This window comes from Ictidomys tridecemlineatus, unplaced genomic scaffold, assembly GCF_052094955.1.
Source record: "Ictidomys tridecemlineatus isolate mIctTri1 unplaced genomic scaffold, mIctTri1.hap1 Scaffold_100, whole genome shotgun sequence".
Lineage (NCBI taxonomy): Eukaryota > Metazoa > Chordata > Mammalia > Rodentia > Sciuridae > Ictidomys > Ictidomys tridecemlineatus.
In genome coordinates, this window is record NW_027520970.1 from 688,907 (window position 1) to 712,638 (window position 23,732).

The 23,732-nt window shown below is 33.6% G+C and overlaps 1 pseudogene across 1 annotated transcript in view; it reads left to right on the plus strand.

Moving 5' to 3' along the window:
• The first annotated feature begins 3,348 nt into the window (after window positions 1-3,348).
• Window positions 3,349-23,732, plus strand: part of LOC144372390 (obscurin-like) — a 33,304-nt pseudogene continuing 12,920 nt past the window's right edge. Inside the window, exons 1-2 of the transcript XR_013432419.1 lie at window positions 3,349-3,513; window positions 8,943-9,046. The product of XR_013432419.1 is annotated as an obscurin-like (transcript). The remainder of the gene's footprint in view (window positions 3,514-8,942; window positions 9,047-23,732) is intronic.

Consider the following 23,732-nt stretch of genomic DNA (forward strand, 5'->3'; position numbering starts at 1 on the left):
ACAAATATCACAGTTACCTCCATTGACATATCTAAGGTATTATTATTTAATATCATAATATTATAGTGATAACCCACTTTGACTTTTGTTTTCTTGACCAGTTGAAAAGAGCCTTTAGAAGGAGATCTTTTAATTTTGATTTTCTATGATAAACATTTGCCAGTGATTATTCATTTTAAGCATCATATCTCAAAATTACTGTGTAAATTATCTAAGGCCACTATGTCTCAAAAATATTATGAGGACTGGTGAAGAATCTGAGAATATACATGTTCAATGGATGTCAAATTCATTATAGATATTTGAGGTTTTGGTCCTTAAACTATAACTGCATAATAAAAAGAATAATCAAGAGGATGGATAATAACAGATTTTTTAAAAGTCAAGTTAGAGAGGAAGTCAGCAAACAGTGCTACCTCACACCCAGAGTTAATATTCAAGTACAGAATACACATTATTCTTATAAAAAACAGGGGATTGAAACAAGTGGTGCTTTACCACTGAGCCTCCCAATCCCTTTTAATTTTATATTTGGAATATGGTCTTATTAAGTTGCTGAGCCTGGCCTCAAACTTAAGATCTTTTTGCCTGAACCTCCCAAGTAATTGCAATTACAGGTGTGTACCACTGCATCTAACTTCTTATCTAAAACTGATGCCACACAAAAAAAATATGAGTCAATATGCAAGGAAAGAGAACAAAATTAGAGAATGGAAAAATATATTTCATATATGTAAATTTATTTATTAACTTTTATAGTTATATATACATACTTACATATAAGTTTAAATCTTTTAAATATTAATAATCTAAGTGTTTTAGTATTTTGAATTCATTATTTGCATTTCTATGGATTAATGTAATTAATTAAAGTTTGAAATAAATGCAATTTGTTCACAGTTTAAATAGGCAGAAATGTGTGGATTGACAGATAAAAAAGAAATCGCATAATAGATATTAGAAATGAATTGCATTGGAATAAATTGTTCTAAAAAATAAGCATTTGGATTTTATTTTGAATTTAAGGGCAATTTGGAGAAAAAAGGTTTCTGGGCAGTAAGAAATCAGCCAAATCCATAAAGAGCCAAGTACAGCTCCAATCTATCATCTGCAGCATGCTAGTGCTGAGCTCTCCCTTAGCCAAGAGAGTCAAGTATAAAATGTGCTCAGAGTTCCTGTTTCCTCTCCAACTTTTTGCACTCTTCATTGGATGATGTTCATTTAGACAGTCACTTTTTTGCAAAACAAGGAAACATAGTTTACAATATAAAAATGTTCTTAATGAATTTGTTTAATAAATACAAATGATTCTAAACTCAAAATTATAAACATGGTTGAGAATCTATGTAGCATATTTTAGAATATCATGTTATTTTAATTATGTGAGATGTCCAGGAAAGTTCTTTCTCCTTCCTTCCTTTCTTTCTTCTGAACCAACTGACTAATTGGTCATTACTTCTATCCAGTGGCCATTCTTCTAAAGAACAAAGAACTGTGATGAATAAGTAAAAGTTATTTTTTCATTAAAAGATGTTTTGGTTTAAATTTTTACAGCTATTTCTAGTCATCATATTACAATTTTGTGTAACCAACTTACAGTGAAAAAGATAAACCTTAGACTACTGTGCTTGTTTAATATTATAACCTATTCTTTTGGTCTAAACTAACATTGAGAAAATTTAGGATACAACTTGAGAAAACATCTTAAAATTATATTCTTCTTAAATGAAGCACCTAATATTTTTATAAAACACATACATACCATACTTGAGTGGCACAGGTTAAGTATCCCTAATCTGAAAAATTGAAACCAGAAGTGCTCCAAAATCCAAAAGCTTTGAGAGTCAACATGATGTCATATGTGCAAAGTTCCACATCTGATTTCATGTGATGGGTTGCACTAAAAATGCATGCACTAAAAATATCACATGCAATGACCTTCAGGATCTATGTATAACACATATAAAACACAAATTAATTTCATGTTTAGATTTGGGTTACATCCCCAAGACATCTCATTATGCATGTAAATATTTCAAAATCCAAAAAATCCCAAATCTGAAGTACTTCTAGTCTCAAGCATTTCAGATAAGGGATATTCAACTGTAATTTATAAATCATAGAGTTTATAAAGTTTTGTAATATTTTATTTCACTAATTTCAATATTAGTTCACTCACAAAAACTATTGTGTCCAACTGTACATAAAATCAAAGATATCTGTGACCTTAAAGAATTTGCATTCTAGGGGCTGGGGATGTGGCTCAAGTGTTAGCGCGCTTGCCTGGCATGCGTCCGGCCCGGGTTCAATCCTCAGTGCGCTCTCTCTCTCTCTCTCTCTCTCTCTCTCTCTCTCTCTCTCTCTCTCTCTCTCTCTCTCCTCTCTATCTCTCTCCCTCTCCTCTCTCACTCTCTCTTAAAAAAATAATTTGCATTCTAGTCACACATTTCTTCCAAAACTCAAAAAGATAGCTCTTATCTCCACCTTAAATGCTTCGATAATGTCATCATTAGTATAGGAGTTCTGGATGGAAGCTTTGTGAATCTAAGTTCAGGATCTTTTTGTGTTTTTGATACAGTCTCTACTAGGAAAATTCAGCTTCATCTCACTAACCCTTCTGTCTTAGTCTGGTTTTTGTGGCTGTTACAGTGTATTACAAACTGGATAATTTATCATGAACAGAAATCGATTGGCTGATAGCTCTAGAGGCTGGAAAGTCCAATATCAAGGCTGTAGCAGGTTTGATGTTGGGAGATGGTCTGATCTCCACTCCCAAGATGACACCTTGAATATTGCATACTTTGGAAACGAGGAACACTGATGTTTATGTGTCAGAATAACAGAAGAACTGGAATAGTGCTTGCTCCTGAAAGCCTGTTAGTAAAATATTAGACCCACTCATGGATGGGAAGTCTCATTTAATCACTTTTAACCAATTCTTGAACCATTACATTGGAAATAATATTTTAACATCAGTTTTGAGGAGACACATATTCAAATCATAGCACTTTCCTATTAAGTACCATGATGTATCAATAATAGCATGGTGTCTAGAATCAAGTCGATCTGAACTCAGATCCCTGCTTTGTTTTCTAATACTATATGGATATGAGAAATTTTTTCCCTTATCTAAGTGTCTCATTGATGACTGGGAGTAGCTTCCAAAATTGTGGAGAAGATAGAAGTGAGACTACCGTGAGGTGACAGAGGCACTTGTCATGGTACAAAATCAAAGAGGGGAAGGCAATAATAATATAAACAACATTTGATGCAATATTTTTACCAAACTTTTTTTTTAATTTTTAAAAGAAGTGTTTTACAGAAAACCTGGTTGGGGTAAGGATAAGTTAATTGAATCAAGGTCATTCCTGCAAGTGTAGGGCTTATTTAACAGGATTCTGCTATTAATAGGAAAAGAACCATAAACTACAATTTGACATCATCCATGTGAGTTTCTGAGTAGACCCAGCCATAACATCATGAACTCCCAACCTACAGAAACTGAAATAATAAGTGAGTATTATTATAAGCCACTAAGTATGTAGTAATTTTAATGTGACAATAGAATTAATACAATCACAAATATTTTACATTAACTTCTATTTTTAAATAAATTGTATTAAAATTGTCTTGTTTAAATCTTTGGTGTTTTGCCCATCATTGCAGTAGACCAAATTTCTAAAGTAGTCCCCCAAAAGAAAAAAAAATAGGTTTTCTTCCCTAGTCTCTAGGACCTGTGAATATGATGAGATGTCACTATATTATTCTGTCATATAACACAGTTCATAATCACATGATCCCTTTAAGACAGAATTTTCTCTAACCAATCACAAAACAGAAAATCTGAAGTTGGGGAGATTTGAAATGTGGACAGGATTCAAGTTGCTGTGGTTGCATTTGAAGAAGGGAGCTGCAGGAAAGAACTAAAGAGCAGTCATGGATAAAAGTAATCAATAAGCAATTAGGAAATGAGGATGTCAATCCTACAACCACAAAGAATGGGATTCTGCTATTAACAGTAATGAGTTTAGAAAGGAACCACAGGCTACAATTTGGTTTTGGCTTTGTGAGATTCTGAGTTTATCCAGTCATGCCATCATGGACTTGGAAACTACAGAAACTCTGAAATAATAAATGGGTATTGGTTTAAGCCACTAAGTTTATTGCAATTCTAATGCAACAATAGAACTCATACAGTAATGAAAAATTTGCATAGATTTCTATCTTTAAATATATCACATTAAAATATTACTTAATTAGTAAGTTTTGGGGGTGTATTTCCTTAAATATTTTACTTAGGCCAAATTCCTTATTTGTCCCCATTCCCTGTCTCAAATCAATAATACTTGACATAATGTATGTGCAAAATGGCATATAATTATTATTACTTTGTTCACAGGATCTTCTAATTCTAGTCATTGATAGGGATTCACCTTCATTTTCACTCCTTCTTAGAAGTTTCTCTTCTCCATCTACCCATTCCCACTAATGACTGATGTCCATTTCTCCTTGCCTCTATCAGATTCATCTAGTCCTCTGACTATTCAGGTAATTACCTACTAAGACAAGTATGAGAAGAATATCACTAGATATCATATTATATAATTACCTTCTTTAAAAGGACTTTTGAATAATTCAAAATTATTTCCTCTTATATATTTTGGAATTTTATCATTTGGTCTGCAATTTTGGATTCATTTTAATAATAAAATTTATACCTACAGATTTAACTTTTTTCCAACTTTCCTTTTAAATGCTTTTTCTTAATTTAGAGGACTGGAGATATGTGAGTTTAAGAGACAAAGTTTGAATATGAGGAGATAAGAACAAAAAAAGTAAATGTCTAATGGATTTGCTCTTAACTCTAGAATCCTGTCTCAATTATTACAATAACTCTTACTCAAGAATTCCTATTGAGTTCAAAAAGAGATAGTGGCTATAAGAGTTATTCTTAACCACTCATATTAATGACTTTTCACTATGATTGAATTATAGATATTTTCTACCTAAACCCAGTGGTCATCTTTACTGTGTAATTTGGTTCATAGTTACATAACTAATCATGACAACTTTATTAATTGTTTATTATCTAGGGTTTTCTCTTTTATTAGAGAACAAGTGACTTCCTTCCCTAGCACTTTTTTCTGTATATATCTTTGTGTGATAGAGATTAATGCATAAAGCTTTGCAGGAAACTGCCTCATTGATTTTGTTGTCTTTATATTTGTCTTCCTTAGATGACTTCCACTGACATAGATGGAGGCTTTATATCCCATTTCAGTGAGATGCCTAGGGCCCCGCCCATGGTAGTTGGAATTCTGGGTTGAGTTCAGGCAACTGAGTAAATAAGAGTTTAGAGAGATATTTGAGAAAGTAATGCTTCATATCATTGGTCATTTTTAAGGTCTCCTAAACAGTGAGGCACTTTTATAAAATATTAGTTTTGCTTATATATTACATATTCTGATTACAAAATACATTGCCAACATTGATGTAATGATGTGATCCAGGATATTGTTCTATGTGGTAATGGGTTATATGTAAATTCCATCTCTTGACTCTTTGTGTTTGAATATTCCCATACCATTTTATCAAATTCCTCAAATCTCATGTTAAACAATCATTTGTGCTACCATATAATTTAGAAAAGTCTTCAAATTCCCATGCTGTCACATTGCCCAAATTTAAGACTTAAATTGTTTTCTGAGATTTTTAAGTAATTCTACTATTAAGCATAACTTAATCTAGCAGCATCAGAGCTGATGACAAATAAATGTAACCCACCCCAATACACAGTACCTCCTTTTAGAGAAAAGCCTCCAGAAGTCTTCTTTGAGGTAAAGTACCAAATCAGTACCTTTAGAGTCTTCTGTGCTGTGATAGTGCATTGAATACAAGAAAGCTGATGGGGTAGTTTTAAAAAATGTCCTGACAGAGTCAAGGTGATGGCTATTTTTAGCTGCCCTACTATCCATCACCTCTTTCAGCCAAGCATACTCCATCCTATGCAACAGCCTCATGAATTTATGCATCAAGCTGTGCAGCCAGTCATGCCAAGGGCGCTGGTGACAAGTGAAATTGCTGTGCGCCTCATTTAGCTGTTTATTGCACCTGAGTATGTGTTGCAGCTGTCATCCCATGATGGGATGATAGTGCTCCTTAATAGACAAGACAGGCAAATAATGATGGAGGCCACAGCAAGAGATGCTCATCTGCCAATGGGCTCTGAGCAATATCATAAACATCCACAAAGTTTTCCATCAAAAGAAGCCCTGTAAGAAAATAGAGAGGGCAGGGCTGTTCTTCATGGGACTAACAATGGAAATTAAACTTTTGAAAAATGTGTAGCCCAGTAGATAATGTAACTTAAAGCTCACATTGGGGCTTCCACACTGTGCTTCCCTTTTAAAAGAATCACCAACAGTCAGGTTTGCTTCCCATGCCCACACTGACTGTATTCCTGCCACACACCACAGAATTAACCTTAACCCAGCTGAACAGTAGGCCTTGTCCTGCTGTCTGCCACAATGCCATGAATTTGCCAATGTTATTTTTCAACTGTTTAAAGACTTGTTTAATATGTTCAGGATTTTGGATTGCTATCTTTCAATTTTTTTCAGCAATTCAGTGCAAAGTTACTTGAAATAGAAATATTCTATCTTTACATTTGAATGAAATTTTCTTTGTATAAAATTGAATTTTACTGAAGCATTCATATCTTGGCACATAGCAAAGAACCTCTTAATGAAATCTCTTGCATATGAAAGTCTGTTAAACAACTGATTTTCATTTCCTTCTTTCCCTGAATGTGTGGTTCTTAATCTTATGGGTATTTTACAGTTGGGGACTAGCAAGTGCCTAAGGTATAAGCTTAAGTGTGAATATGATATTACCAAAAGGTGATTCACATTGTATATAAAGTTAATTAATTAATTTCTGATAATCTTTTTACAGAATTTTATAAACAAAAATAATGTCTAAGAGAACTTTGATGTTTGCTAACTAGATATTATTTTAAGTCCAAAATATAGAAACAAATATCAAATTCCAAAAAGGGAGCTCAGGAGGAAAGCAATTATAAATGTTTTATAATTTAAAAGATGAGCTTGGAATGAAAAATCCTAAATCAAATGTAAGAATAAGCCATTGGATATATACATACTAAAAGACTTTCTTATATATAATAGTATGTAGCCCTGGTCTTTTTCATGATGTCTGTCTTATCATGAGGAAGGGCTACCAAAATTTTAATATGATTGTTAATAAGTACACCAAGAACAATATAAAACAACATCTGCTTAGAAAGAATGACCTTAATGGGATCATAAGGGATCACAAGGAAAGAAACCTCAAAATTCTCATAGTGTAGGTTCTTCATTTTTAGAATAAGAAAGTTTCGAAAAGAGGTCAAGTGACCCAGTCAGTTCTGCAATGAAGTCACCTGCAGCATTTGCACTGAAACCAGGCCTCTTGGGCCCTAATGTCCTCCAGAGTGGCCTTGCCTATGATGTTTCTCACATCCTTGCTACATTAACCTTTGTTTTTTGTTTTGTTTTGTTTTTTTACTATTTATTAGCAATTGTTGTATTTTTATTTATATATTGCTTCTTAAAATTATTTTGATTTGTTTAGCACATATGCATATCTATATAGCTTATTTAATTTTAAATAAAGGAAGGGAAGGGAATACCAGGCATCTAACAATGCCTTGGGTGAAATATCAAGGGTTATGTAATGAAGAGAGAAGAGAGAATTATAAGTGGAAAAAATCCTCAGGATAATTGCTAGATTTGAATATAAAATTTACCACTGATTTAAAAGGGTTGATTCTTAAATGTGATTATTGTCTTTGGGCCAAAAATTACTTCAGTGTGAATAGATCTTCAGTTTTATGATGGGAATAAAGGAGAAAATACGTTAACTTGCAAAAATAATTTTATGATACATATTTCAAATATATACATTTTCTATAAAGTGAGGCACATCTGTATTAATTATTTAAAGGTCCCTTTCTTCTTTAAAACATTCACATCTGTGAATCTTCTGTTACTCAATGTGTAAAACAAAAATCATTAAAAATAACTTTCCACTGGGTATCTTGATCCAGAAATATCTATTTGCCATGGAAGTCTGATAAACAATGTTTGGGGCAATGTGTATTCTATAACAATTAATTTGAATGCATAGTAGACATCATTATACAGAGGTACTGAATCGCATTTGGATTATACATTACAGTAGTGATTTAGCTCACAGTCTTAATGTAAAATCCCAAGAACTTACATGTAATAACTTTATGTACTTTATTTCTGTTCCCTGTTTTGTGCTTACTATGGAATAATACTGTGGGAGCTATGTTATTCTATCCCTTTACTTTTTTTCAAAAATAATAACAAAAAAATTTTTGGCATTTACAGAACTAATGGTCAGCATATTTGAATATGTTGACTCTTATTTCTTAATAAAATGTAAAAGAGATGTGTGTTACACACACTCACAAAGTTTTATTAATGTTTCATAAAATGGTTGCTACAATCAAAGGAACTGCTCTGAAAATTAAATTATTGGCTGACTCTGAAAATCAGCATAATATGCTCTGTTTAATTCAGTCATGTTAAGATGTTATATTCTCGTTCATTCTCTCAGCTTTCTCTCTCCTTCACCTGGGGGGCATCATCTGCTGATGAGTTTCTTCTAGAGGTTGTTTAATGACTATTTTACAGGAACTGTCAGCTTTCTAAAGCCCAGTGGCATTGGGCGTCACTGTATTACCAGCCTTTTTACACAATTTGCCTGACTGTAAATCAGAGGCTTAAAAGTACAAGAAATCTCCTATTTGATTTAATGACTGGCTGATGGGGGTCGATTAATATTTCTATGCCCAGATGCTTTACTCATAAAGGTCATCTATTGTTTGTTTATTCTCACTTTCCTGATTTTAGAAACACAAGAAATAAGAAGACCATTTTGAGAAGAGCAGAGAGTAGCCTTAAGAAAATCCCTGTCATATACACTCTGGGATTTGGACTCAAATCCTAATTATACAGTAAGTGAAATAAATGCAGCCTTTATATTAACCTAATGTAAGGCCACAAACCATGATACCTGCTCAATTGGTTAGAGAAATTGAAAGTAATTTTCCTCCTTCTTTCTTTTCTTCCTTCCTTCCTTCTTTCCTTCCTACATTCTTTCCTTCCTGAGCTTTATTTATTTACATTTGAAAGAAAGAGGGCTATTGGTTAAATAAAGGAAAGCATTTTTTTCTTTTTTAAAAAAGAAAAAACAAACTGGAGCTGAGTGTGGTAGTACATGCCTGTAATCCCAGCAAAGTGGGAGGCTGAAGCTGGGGGGTTGTGACAGGAGGATTACAAGTTCTTGGCCAATCTCAGCAATTTAGTGAGACTCTGTCTCAAAATGAAAAGTAAAAAAGATAGAAATGCATCTCAGTGATAAAGTGTTTCTTAGTTCAATCCCCAGTATCTAACAAACAAATAAAATATAGGATCTTTTTAGCATTGTCTTCTTATTTTACTTTGGACATTGGCTTTATTCAATGTTAAAGGACTCTATTTTTTAAAAAAAACAACATATGTATTTTTTTCAAAATATTACATTAGTTCACTGTAATCTCAATATAAATTTTTGCTTTTTGAATTTTAACATGAGTATTAATGACACCCATCAAATTATTTAGGTCAGTTTTCATTTTTTTTGTAGTGATTAAGAAATAAGAGATATCTTTTGATGAGTCAGTATACCAATCAATCAAAACTAGTCAACAAAGAGAATGACCTAAGATCACAAGAAAGCAGTACACAGATGACAATGAGGAAATATTTAACAAATTTGTAATTCTATCCTTTCAAAAAATTAAAACAGCAGGGTAAGAGTAATTCTTTCATCAATCAAAGCATTATCTAACCATGGGTTCCTCCCAGCAAATGGGGAAGGAATAATCATTTAGGCTTTTTTTAACCCCTGAATGAAGTTTTGTTTTGTTTTCTTTTCTTTTTTCTTATTACAAATGACAATAAGACCCAAGAGAAAGTGGGGCACACACAATGAGCAAAGAAGGTTGTAAATTCCCCCTCTCCTATCAAGAATGAGAATAATATGAACAGTGAAGAAAAATAGGATCCATAGCTCGGCACTGAACAATCTATTCAGATTTTCACTGGATGACCTATCCAGAGCAGAGGCATCTGGACATTGACCTTGCAAAATCCCTAGAGTAGGAATATCTGTTTTTACCTGGACATTGACCTTGCAAAATCCCTAGAGTAGGAATATCTGTTATTACCAATTTAAGATGTCAAAAAGCCACTTAAGTAAACTTAAAACCATTTGCTTACTGTTTGATTCTCAAGTCCATATTATATTAACAAATAGCCAACAAGCAACCATACAGATAAATAAAGCACTGAATAAAATCATTGTAAATTTTTCATAAAATATTCTTTGGAAGGCATTTCTTAGGGCAGATATAGGAGGAGAAACAGGCAGCCTTTGGTAGCACTAGATAGCATAATAAAGTTTCTCCTAAGATATAGCTCAAACATTAGCTTCTGTGTGAAAATGCCAGGACTTCTTTTGCTGTATTGTCCTTTCCTTGGGCTTTTACTTCATTGGCATTGGACAGAATTGCATTAATTTTTGTTACATGGTGACCTTTCTCTGGAGATTGATCCTCACAGGGGCAGGAAATATTTTATATTTCCCAAATATCCCACTAGCTTGGATATTGTTGAACATGTATATGGTAAGTATTCCATAAGTGAGTTTGAATTAAGTAACCAAATTGTAATGCTTTCCAAGTTTGGCAGAGGCCTCACTAAGGAATTTTAAATAGAACATTCCTCCTTAGAATTCAGACTGCTGCCTATTCCTAAGCTTGAAGGAGCACTGAGTTTGGACATGGAGATGGAGACTTTCATCTCAGCTCTGAGTCATTCTATGACTGCTAAAGAATGCACTTAAACTTGAGCAGTTCCAGTTTCCTATCACTAGAATCCTGAGATTCTTTACAGCCAATAGTCTCTGATTATTAGATCTTTGTTACTCAGGTTTGTGGTTGGCTATTTTCTGTCAATGTACTTGCAACTCTAAATAATTCCTGATATTAACATTTGTGAAGCATTTCTCGAGACATTAATATTTTTTTCTCTAATTCTCATACAAATGTGACAAGTTAAATTTTTACAAAGAACTAAATTAGAACCTGGAATGATTAAATAGTCTTCCAAGGAATCACATTACCCATAAGTTGCATAAATAAAATTCAAGCCCAGGTCTCCCAATGCTGATTTCCCTGCTCTTCTCATTGTGCTGCTCCATTTTATCTGTGGCTCATTCTTTTCTGGACTTCCAATAGGATGATATTTTAATGTTAAAAATAGAGATCCTGAAGGAAACAACAGGATCTTGTGAGGAAAGACCAACTGATTGAAATTCAAACACTTCAAGTTTTCTTTTTTGTTTGTTTTTTGTATCAGAGATGATGAGGTTCCTCTAATTCCTCATATCTTTTCTCATCATCTGGTGACCAATGTCATGCTTTTTTTTTTGAGACAGCTGGCCAATGGACTCTTTGGCCATAAAATGCAGCTCAGCAAGCTGTTCACACAAGGACTGAACTTGTGACCTCAACATCATTTTCACCACACCCCAAGCAATTGAATTAAATAGCCAAAGACAAGTCTGACAAGCACCACAGGAAATGAAACACAGCCTAGAGATGTGTAAATATTTACCATGTAGTTCATTTATATTTCAATTAATTTCAATTGTTTATTTTGGACTTGCATTTGTAAAACAATGCACCAGAAACTGCAGAATGAACACATATTAATCTGGACCTCTAAAGTTTAAACTGTAAAGGGACAGGGGAAGCAACATGTGGATTACCAAAAGTCATGAGAGGTACCAGACCAAGGTCCATAAAGTTCAATGCCTGAAGAACTCCCATCCAGAAGAGAGATCTCAGAATAGCTTTATCTGTTGGCCCTGATAATCCCTCATGCATACCCAGTGCCTCTCCAAATCTACAGAGTCATTTTAGGATCAGAAATAACCCTCTTCAATAGGACATTTTAGCAGCCCACTGGTTCTTATAGCTCTTCAGCTCTCCAATCTTTGCAATGACCCTGTTTAGTTCTTGCTCTTCTCTGTATTGTGATCTTGTTTCTATCTAATCCCAACAGTTACCAATATGTATGGACATCATCCAATCAGTTGAAGGTCTGAAGAGAACAAAAGGAAGAAGGATGAATGCACTTACTCTATTTAAATTATTTCATATCCATCTTCCTCTATCCTTGAGGTCTGCCCTTGACTTTCCTTGTTCTGAGGCCTTCACACTTGGATCAGTACTTACACCATCTGTTCCCCAGTTCTGAGACCTGTGGATTCATACTGAATTACACCACTGGCTTTTCTGGTTTTCCTACTTACAGACAGCAGTTCATAAGACTACTTGGCTTCCATAATTAAGTGAGATAATTTGTAAAGTAAACCAATCAATCTATCTGTCTTTCTATCATATTTCTGTCTCCTACTGGTCTGTTTATCTGGAGAATCCTAATACACCAAGTTGTTTCTCTCTTATAAGTTTCCATTTGCCCATTCATTAGTCCTCTGAGTTCTGCCTGGGAATTGCCTTTTTTAATTTTGCATTTACCCCTCAGCTCTGTTAGTTATACTTTCCCTGCATGTATCGGTGGCCTGGGTGCAGTTATTATTTGGGTTTCCTATACCCTACACACTGTTCTCCCCAGCTTTGGGAGGACCCCAAATATTTCAATAGTAATATTTTAGAATACTTTAGCAATATCTGTTTGGAACAAGGGTTCCAATAATTAGAGCATTTTGAAGCATTTTATTTTCAGTGGAGTAAGCCCAATTAAGAACTCAACCCAAGGTCAGTTAACTGGTAAATAGAGACCTAGAAAAGGACTTTGACTTTCATGTAATAGGCAATGAACCAACAGTGAATTGAGGGTCAAAAAATGTCTTCCTCTTCCTCCAGAATCCTCAACCTGTCCTTCTCTGGTGACTTTTTTCTCAAGATTGTTTCCAACCCTGAAGTTGGAATCAGTGTCAGCCAGGCTGAGTGTGTGAAAGAATGTGTTGCTTTGTTTTACTGCTTTTGTTGTCTGTAAGTCCAGTTGTTTCTTTTGAAGGATTCATTTTTAAAAATGAATTCTTTTTTAAGCCATTGAAAGAAATATGTGTAAGTGTATAGAGATTGAGAAAAAACAGATTGTCCTTTAATATTTTTCAGTAAATAGCAATTAATTCAATGTCCTCTCAGTCAATGTCACCTTTTAAATATGTATCCCCCACAAATTACAAGTAATATTTAAAATTAACTTCAATTTTTATTGCCAAATGTCTCCAAATTATTAAACTAAAGAGTAATCTTGATCTCTTATTATAGGCCAACTTCGATATTCTATCTTAATGTATATTATAGTTAAGATTCAATTTAGGCAGGTCACAACCCTGCATATGCTCAAATGTTTCTTTTCTAAGATTTTTATGAAATAAAGCTGACTAAAAAAATCTATAATGGTTAAAAAAGAATGAAATTCCTACAGTAATTGCATATCAAATAAAACATAATTGAGCCCCAATTTAATAGAAGATTTGTTCCTATTGCTTTGACAATGAAACTTAGGTATCTACTGAAGTTCCACTTCACCATTTCCCCCATAAAGTTTCAATGAGTTTAACAGATTGTCTCTTTAGATCCATAATGATGATGGGAATAGGAAATTCGGACAACAAAAGAGGTCGTTTCTTAGGCTTACTGCCAGATTTTGAAAACTACTCTAATAAGTCGTTCCTGCCAAGTAAGTGAAATCTGAATGCTGGCTAAAACATCTGAAAAAAAAAAAAAGCAAAAACCCATGCTGACTAATAGGCGCTAATGTGCGAATAATAATTAGTGCAATTAAGTGACTGGCACTGTTCGGGTGAAACTTTCAGAATACAAAACATTAATATAGGGGTTTACATACACATAAACAAAGCTTTAAAATGGGATAATATGACCTGTGATATATGCGACTGTTTAAGGGTCAGTACATCAAATATGGAATTGTCATTTCAGGCATCTTAGTCTTAAGCATAGAAATTCTGACTGTAAATCATTATTACATTCATGTGTTGTTTTATATATCCCTGTATAAATAGAACAAGTTCTGAAATCTGATGTATATGAAGTTAGAAAAACTAAACACTTCGTAGCCATCTATTCAGCTATTTATTCTATCTTTGCCTACCCTCACATACATTCTTCTCTAAATTTGTCTATGAATCTGTTCTCCCTCTTTTCTCCCTTCCCGCCTGATATCCCAGTCTTTCTCCTCTCTCTAATATCCCCTCTCTCATCCACCATTATTTATCTACATAGAAATAGTTTTCTTGGAAAATAATACAGAATGATAGCTAAGAAACACCATGAGCATAATTCATTTAACATGGAGAATGAATTATTTCTCTCTCTTAGAAATATTGCTGTGTCAAGGTCAGGGAGTGGTAGAAATCTTTCCACCAGAAATCTATACTCATTTAGCTTTCATAAACAAATGCTTGTAAAAGTATATTAAAAAATAGTGTGTTGTGAGCTTAATTAAGAAGCATCAAATTACTATTTCTTTTGTTCACCTTTGGAAAATATATTTAGTAGCTGATGATTAGCGACCTGTGTGTTTATTCAACAGGAATAAGGAACTCTAAATCAACATGTTCTTAAGTGCTGTTCCTTGCAAATGAAGATACACTATTGATTCACAATCAGCAGCCAGGCATTTACTTCTTTCTTTCGGGGCTTGGGAGGTGGGAGGGTTGAAGTATTGATGACAAGTGAACTATCATCCCCAGTTTCTTACCTAATTTGTGACTAACAACCAGCTTTAATCTAATAAATAGCTGCCTAGAACAACAAGTAGCTCTCAATTTTGAAGCGGAGCAGAGAATAATTTTCTTTTTGTTCCCTTTACAAAGTATCCTAGATAGTTTTAAAATAGTTTGAACACTTAAAGAGTTCAGTGCTTCAGAACATTCTTAGGTGATAATCCCATCCACTATGGCCACTTTCTGTGTACTCTCCCTGTGTGCACTGTACAGCTAGAAATATGCCTCTGAAATTAAGGGATTGAAAAATAAATAAAGGGAAAAGAAAACAGAAAAAGCGGCCATCAGAAAACAATATAGAAAATATTAAAACCAAACACATTATAGATGGAATAGACCTGGGTCTTAAGTTTATTAAGTAAAATACTTGTCTGAACTCTATGAAATCTCAATTTATGTTTTTAAAAATTTTTTAGCTATAGATGGACACAATATCTTTATTTTATTTATTTATTTTTATTTGGTGCTAAGAATCAAAGCCAGTGCCTCACATGGGCAATGCAAGCGCTCTGCCACTGAGCCACAACCTCAGCTCTGAAATCTCAATTTAATATTTAAACCTAACCTCATCATTTCATTCTAATTTCAAAACATCCCGAAAAGTCATCTTCTCCAGTTTGATCGCCCTTCCCTCTGTGGTGTACCCCATCTTTTCACCTCTTCCTTTTCGTAGACCTTCTTTCAACAAACATTGCTCTCTGCAAAATGTTTTTTTTTTTTTAACATTGCTCTCTGCCAAAGGTTTTCTGATTTTTTTTTTGGTTTTCTTTTTTAACTTTTAGTTGTATAGTTAGTGCTCTACCACTAAGACACAACCCCAGCCTCTGCAAAAGGGTTTTAAAGACAAATTAAATGAGATCCCAAATACAAATAAATAGAAATTATCTATTACATATATTCAAATGCTTCTGAAAAGAGCTACAAGTACATACTGAAAAATTTCAATGCTCCCTTCTCTTTTGACATTTCCACCTATCTTTTGTAAACATGCTTAGTTTTTCCAAGATTGAAAGAAGGAAAAGTTTCTCACTAACAAATGCACTACAACCTTCTAGTCACTCAGTCAGCAAACTTTCTTCCCTGCCTTGCTAAAATCCATTGCTGCATGGCTTTCAACTTCACCACATTGTGGAAAGTTTTCTCACCCCTCTTTTCTAATCTATCCACTCCCAGGAATTACATGGCATACTTCATACTTCAATCTAGATTCACATATTTATTGTATTTCCAAATCTTTTTCTTTGCTCTCATTATTATTTTTTGAGAGAGAGAGAGAGAGAGAGAGAGAGAGAGAGAGAGAGAGAGAGAGAGAGAGAGAGAGATTTAATATTTATTGTTTAGTTTTTGGTGGATACAACATCTTTATTTGTATGTGGTGCTGAGGATCGAACCCAGCACCACACACATGCCAGGCAAGCGTGCTACCGCTTGAGCTACATCTCCAGCTCTCATTTTTAAAACTGGCATTTTGATTTTCCCATGTGGTCTATTGCTTTGCTTCCTCTATATGCTGTGGAACGTATGGGTCTAACTGCCAACTATTTGCATAGATCTTTTAAATACAAATTTCTAGTTTCTTGATTCTCCTCTGAGTTTCATAATTGAATATATAAATATGAAACTGTCTATTGGCTGTTCTAGTGGCACTTCCACATTTCCAATATGGTTCAAAACTTCTCTCTTAAAACCCCATTCTCAGCCTACCCTATCCATGTCAAAATGTACTGTTCCTCATATTGCTTCCAACTCAGAGCCTAGGGGTTATTCCAAAGTCCCCTGCCTTCCTCCCTTCCCCTGTGGACCATCAGCAAGTCCTTCTAAGTGTACCCACTAATCAATTTCCAATTCCATTTGTCCTTGGCCTAATTAGTATCATTTTACTTCCTGAGATTTCTCCTGTCTCACAACAGGTAATGTTCAAAGACAAAGTTAATATAAACCTAAAAAGATTAAATTTCCAGCTTCCTACTTGTGTAGCTCTCTTCGTCTAAGGCCTTGGAATGGGTCTGACAAGGTGCTTGAACAATCATGTGTGTTTGCAAATTTTCTGCATTAGATATTTTAAGAACAATCAGTCAAATTTTCTGTCTCTTTCCACTAACTTCCTCTCCATCACACTTGTCTTAAGATAGGATGGTATTTGGAAAACTGTAAGCATTTTTAGCTTTGGCTAAGAGGAGACTGAATTGAGAATACATCAGTTTGGGTTCTTATGATATATTTATATGGTTAGCAATTACTCATGTGAGAAGCTGAATTATTGTTCACTATCTACAACGAAGAATGACTTCCAGGAGTATTCTTCAGCCACACTGTTAGCTCATCCAGAATGGCAAAACATAGTTACTGTTGCAGGGTTCAGACCATGGGAAGTCCTTATCTCCAATTTCAGAAGCAGAAGTGAATGAAAAACAGAGGACAAACTAGATTGAAAATGTGTGGGCACAGTATCCAGACTGTAGAAAAATTATTTCCCTTACCAAACATGTAAACAGAAGGCTCATCTCTCACTGATTTCTAGTCAAAATGAAAGTTGCTTCATGCCAAGAATCTTGACAATACAGCAAATATAATTATAAATCTACCATGTATATTTTCCCTTGTTTTTGATTTGTTTTGTTTTGTTTTAGTGAAGGAATGAGATGAAATGGAATTTTTCAAGGGATTAAGTGTTTGTTTTGTTTTTAGGGCAAAATCTTGTAATAGTTCCATATGTGTGTGTGTGTGTGTGTGTGTGTGTGTGTGTGTGTGTGTGTATACTGGATCACACTTCTTAGTCAATCTGACCCACCTTCTCATTTCCAATGGAAATGGCATGCAAAATTTTCACCAGTGAAGAAATAGCCTGAGGAAATAGTGTTCTAGTCATAAGAGTCTACACATGTAAATTGATGTCAGCATATGTAGTATAAAAGTGGTTTGACTATACATTTAACTTACACAATGCAGTTGAGTTGCTCCTTCCCATACTTTTAAGTGGATATTCCTTTCCCTAAAACCCCTCAAACTTGTTAGAGTTAATTATTTATATTTTTCAGATATTTAAACTGAGGAACATTCAAAGGCACATAGATGATATTGATAACTGTCAGAAAATCAAATCCAACTGTTTTAACTCAAAATTATTAATTGTTTACTCTGCCATAATAAATTAAAATATAAATGTTTCTCTATCTCAAAACAAAGTTCAATATCATTTCATGACCAAATGATGCTGTTGTTAATTTTTTAAAAAAATCACTTTAACTTAAAATGCTTTATGCAAAATGAAATTAGTCATACATATTATTAGTACATACCAATGTACTGATGCATACCATATGTTTTCTTAATATGTTGCTAATGCAAATTTCATGGATTATACTACTTAAGTCTTCACAGATTTTATTAAACATATTAATAGGAATCATATTTTTAAATTTGTTTGTAAATCTTCAAAATTATCAGTGTGTGAAGGCAATCTGTTCCTCCCACTTTACCCTTAAAAGTTGACATTAGCTTTTCTGAAATCAGCTAAAAGAACTGAAGTAATAATAAATGAGGAAACACATCTCTGGAATAATAATTAAAATGGCACTCAAGTGAAAGATCATGACAAAACATGGCATGACAGGTAGTGGAAATTAAAAACTAAGAGTAATCTAAATATGAAATAAGAACCAATAATTACAGCCCCTTGCAAAAATTGAAGGTAGTGACTCCTTTAATCATGAAAGAAGCCTCCAAGGAGAAATATAGTACATTATAATACAGCTTGCTACTTGGCAGCAGCCAATTCACATATATTCACAAAGAAGGTACACAAAGTTTTTCCTTACATCTTGAAAGCTAAATATTAATTAAATAATAATAAAAGAAAACTAACAAGTATATTTGATATCATTTTTTCTCTTCGGGTTTATGTGAATTAATTTTTTTTTTGTTGTTGTTTACTGGGTATTGAACTTAGGGGCACTTGACCACTGAGCCACATCCCCAGCCCTGTTTTGAGACAGGGTCTCACTGAGTTGCTTAGTCCTTCGCTTTTGCTGAGGCTGGCTTTGAACTCACAAATCTCCTGTCTCAGCCTCCTGAGCCACTGAATTATAGGCCTGTACCACAGCACTGGGCTTGAATTAAAATTATAAAATTTATTTATTGTAGAGACTAGCCAAAAGTATTTTAGGGGAAAATTAAAGAGATGATTTTACCTTAGCATTGAGTAGAAAATCCTCTGAATTGAGTAGTGTCTAAAGGTGGCAAATGGTTCAGTAGTTGGACTTTTATTGTGTGTATATATATAAACACACACACATACATGCATATACTTAGGAATATTTTACTTACATTTTAAACAAAAGTGGAATTTGAAAACATGAAATTTGTAATTTTGCCTTATGTAAAATGAATAACAACTGTGTATGGAACAGAAATGAGTATCTTTTGAATTGGAGGGAGATAATGATGAAAATATCTAATAGCTACAAGTACAGACAATAAGAAAATTTGAAATAAAACTGAATAAAGGATAGAAATAGGATCAAAAGATACATGGCTTTTTAAAATAAACAAAAATTCATCCTAAACATTTGTTTGATTCCAATATTAACTTTATTGGTAAGACAAGAAAATAAGTAGAAGAAAATATTTAATATTTTCCACTAAACTTTAGTAAGTACCTTATTAAATCTTCAGGTAATTCTAAAGACTACAATGAATCCATGGCCAGTAAAATTTATGACATTGTACAGGAAGAACTTATTCAAAAAATGGAGAATATTCACCAGAGGAAAATAAAGCTGAAATAAAAGGCTTAAATATTTTCAGCAGAATCACATTTTGTTGAGAGGGGAAAAAATTTACTGACAAAATTAGCAATAGCTGACATTATGGTAATTGTTAATAAGCATTTTTCATCAATTCCAATCTTAAGTATAAAAATTTCTACGTTGTATGATAAAGATTAAGATTCTCTGTCTTAAACAACCTACTCTCAACATATTCAGCATCTCTGTCATGTGACTGCTGGCTCAGTTACTTTTATAAATGAAGGCCAAAATGCAAAGTGTGAATGTTACAGGAAAAACAAAACAAAACATTATTTTAGGCAGAAGTTGAGTTTTCCAGGGTCTATGAGTAATAGCATCAAAAAGAAACCTGTAGGAAGAGGTTAAATAGTAAGAAATGAACAAGTGACATAATGTAGGAAGAAGTTATCTTTCTTTACTTAGAAATTATTTTAGAAAAGAAAAAAAAATAAAAAGGAAGAAAATATTGTTCTTTACAGTATAATACACATCATTACTATTGGATTACTAATGACTATTCCAAAGCTGGAAACGGCACAAAAAAATCAAATGATGTATTCATTGAATAGAATGGAAATCGAAAATAGAAAATTGTAGGAGGCAAAAAAACCAGGAAGGTAATTACATTGGAACTGAAAGAACTGTTGCCCACATCTACTCTCATAGCATTATATCATTTCTTTTTAGTTATTAAGGATACACGGGTCTACGGATCTCAAAAAGCTGAATTGGATTGAGAAAAATTATATTTTAGCTACAATTGTCACAAAGATAAAAGGTCTAGAAATGATTTAAAGTTCATAAAATTTCCCATTTCTTCTAAGAACCTCATCTACCCATCTTAAGTGAAGAACTTTACATACATTGTCTAAATTATGTGGTTTCTCCTGTTCTTCTTAACTTGCTTAATGGTCCCAGGATAATTTTTTTTTAATCAGGAAGTTTTCCTAAAAAGAAAAAAAATATTATTGATTATCTCAAAGCCAATACAATACATTCTAGATTTGATACTGATGACAGTCACTTCTCTATTCTCATGCATGCAGTATCACTACATGTAGTTAAAATTATCCTTGTCTTAGAAGAAAATAACTCCAGTCTTTTTGCTTTGCCTTTTACCATCCATTTTCTATCACTTCCTTTATTTTCCTTATGCTCTGTGCCCTTGTCAATTTATTAAAATATAGATTTTGAAAGTAGGAAAACAATGTTGGATATATTTTCAAGACCAATAATTATCTATAGCCATTGTTGACTCATGGTTAGTTCTCACATCTTTTAATGTCATGTGTTCCTGTCAATCATATACAAATTTATATTTGTGAAGTCATCGTGAGATTTCTTTTATTTGGTAATTTTATCATCTTCTACTTACCATCATATTCAATTATAATTTTGTTCTCCATCTATGTTCACTGTGATGTTAATAAAAGATCTATGTTCTAAGTTATGATAGAACCAAATGAATTCAAGTCTTTGGAAGTCTCCTTTAGGGTTTTCTAATTTAGCAATGTATCATTGGCCACTATTTAATCTCTAGAAACTTATGGCATGTTTTACATATTTAGAAGTAATATGAGCCAACAAATACATTCTAATATGTAGAAGTTTCTATCTTGGTGCATAAATATTAAATATAGAAGTTTAACATTTATCATTTAATATCTACTATTGATTGTTTAATATTCTTCTAAAAAATATTTATTTTCTAGTTGTAGTTGGACACAATATCTTTATTTTATTTTATTTTATTTTATTTTTATATGGTGCTAAGGATCGAACCCAGGACCTCACATGTGCTAGGTGAGTGCTCTACCACTGAGCCACAATCCCACCCCCATATTGTTTTGTGGTTTTTTTTTAAAGAGAGAGAGAGAGAGAGAGAGAAAATTTTTTAATATTTCTTTTTTAGTTTTCGGTGGACACAACATCTTTATTTTTTTTTAATTTTTATGTGGTGCTGAGGATCAAACCTAGCGCACCATGCATGCCAAGCGAGTGCGCTACCATTTGAGCCACATCCCCAGCCCCCCCCATATTGTTTAATATTCTTATTGTGATAATATGTTTTACCAAAAACATTATGAAATAATTCAAAACAATTCCTCAGTGCATGGTTTCCATATTACAAAATATTTGCAAACTCATTTGACTGAGCTTTAAGTTAATTTTATAGTAATATATTATTTAGAAATTTATGAAAATTGTAGTTTAATTTGAGCAATTCAAAAAGATTGATTCATGGCTACATTTATAAACACCTGAGTCCCCATAATACTCTGAGAAAAGTAGAACAAGACTCATTTTAGAAACTTAAAGATATAAAAAGAATCTTTAGGCTCTTTGGGGTTGGGAGCTGGGAAGTGGTTAATGGGAACAGAATAGCTGATGATTCACTGGTGCAATGAAGTGCCTTAAAAAGCAACACAAAATTACATATAGCTGTCTGATGCTGACATCCTACCACACACGCTCTTGAGTTTTCATAGTTTTTCTCATGAATTGTGACAAGATGACAACAAAACTACTGCCTTAATTACACGAAGATTGGAAGGTGTGTAACAGCCCCTCAAGATGACTGAAAAAATTCCACATGCAACACAAACCCCAGACTAGCATTTAAATATATCTAGATAACATTTTTAAAGCTACATGGAGATTGCAATATTGCTGTTCTCTGTTCTTTGATACATGCTACTGTTTGTGTTTTGCACCAGGAGCCTATTATCTTCTTTTCTGACAAAATATAGATGTATTTTCTAAAAGTCAGTTACAACCCATGTTGGAAACCTTTGTTTCCCCAAAAAATGATTTAACACAATTATCACAGATGATATAAGTGATGCCATTTTAATAATGCATTTTTTTCATCTAGTGGCATTATTTGATTACTTGTGAGGCCAGACCTCACACAAGAGTAAAGTTACTTCAAAGTCAATTCCCAGAACCCCACTTCCCTCTGTATTTCAAGATGCTATTTTTGATTACAATTGTTCTCCAAATGAGACAATGGGGAAAGAAACCAGTGTATATCATTCTCCACATGTAAACATGGCTCTTTGATTTCCATGATCTTTTGGACTTGACCACTGCCTCGATGTTTATAAAGACCAAGACAATTCTGACTGCTGTATGCTGAACTGCCTGCCTCAACTGCCTTGCTGTTCCCACTCTGTGACAGGTGGTTGGAAGTTGAGTAGCTGAGAAACCTTAGAGTATTTCTATTTTCTGTTTTGTTTGCCTGCCTTTGCTTCTCTTCAGTTCACTGTGCAACAGCAGCTTTGGAATCTGCCTGCTCATTCTTTTTTGGAATCTGTCACTCATTCTCCACAGAACCAGTCTAGGAAGGTTGTGCTGAGAGGAGCAGCAGCACTTCTGTGCTGGGAGACTGGCTGAGCTCCAGCTTTTCTTTTAAATAATCCTGTCTTTCTGGTTGGTGGAAAGTGTTGCTCTCCTTGTCTGGGTCAGTGAATTGAGGAGACCAGTTCTAATGAAGACTCAGATTGTAATGCTAGGCAAGGTTTAAAGAAGGTGGGGAAAACTGCATAGGGACTATGCCTCTCCTCTGACCACCACACTATCCATTGTTACTGAGGATTCAACTGCATGCCCCAGAGATCTGGGTAGACATCAACATTAGTGAAACAGAAGTGAAATTACAAACACATATCCCAGGATCATGAATGTGTTCTGTGTATTCAAAAGGCATAGATGGCAACTCTAACATTTTATCATGTTAAAACTAAACTGAGGCACAAGAAAATGTTAAGGAGTTTATTTCAGCAAACAGTCATACATGAATTGGACAACATCAAACCAAATACGGGTTTGGGTTCTGCTGAGGAAACACAATGTGGGGTGAATATAAGGTAAATATGGAAGTAAAGAAAATATTTGATTAGTTTCACTTATATATTTTATGTATTTGTTCTATCTTGCTCAAAGATCCACATTATCTAAGTTATTTGAGCTTAAATTTCATGTTTTTTAAAAAAATATTTATTTTTTAGTTGTAGTTGGATACAATAC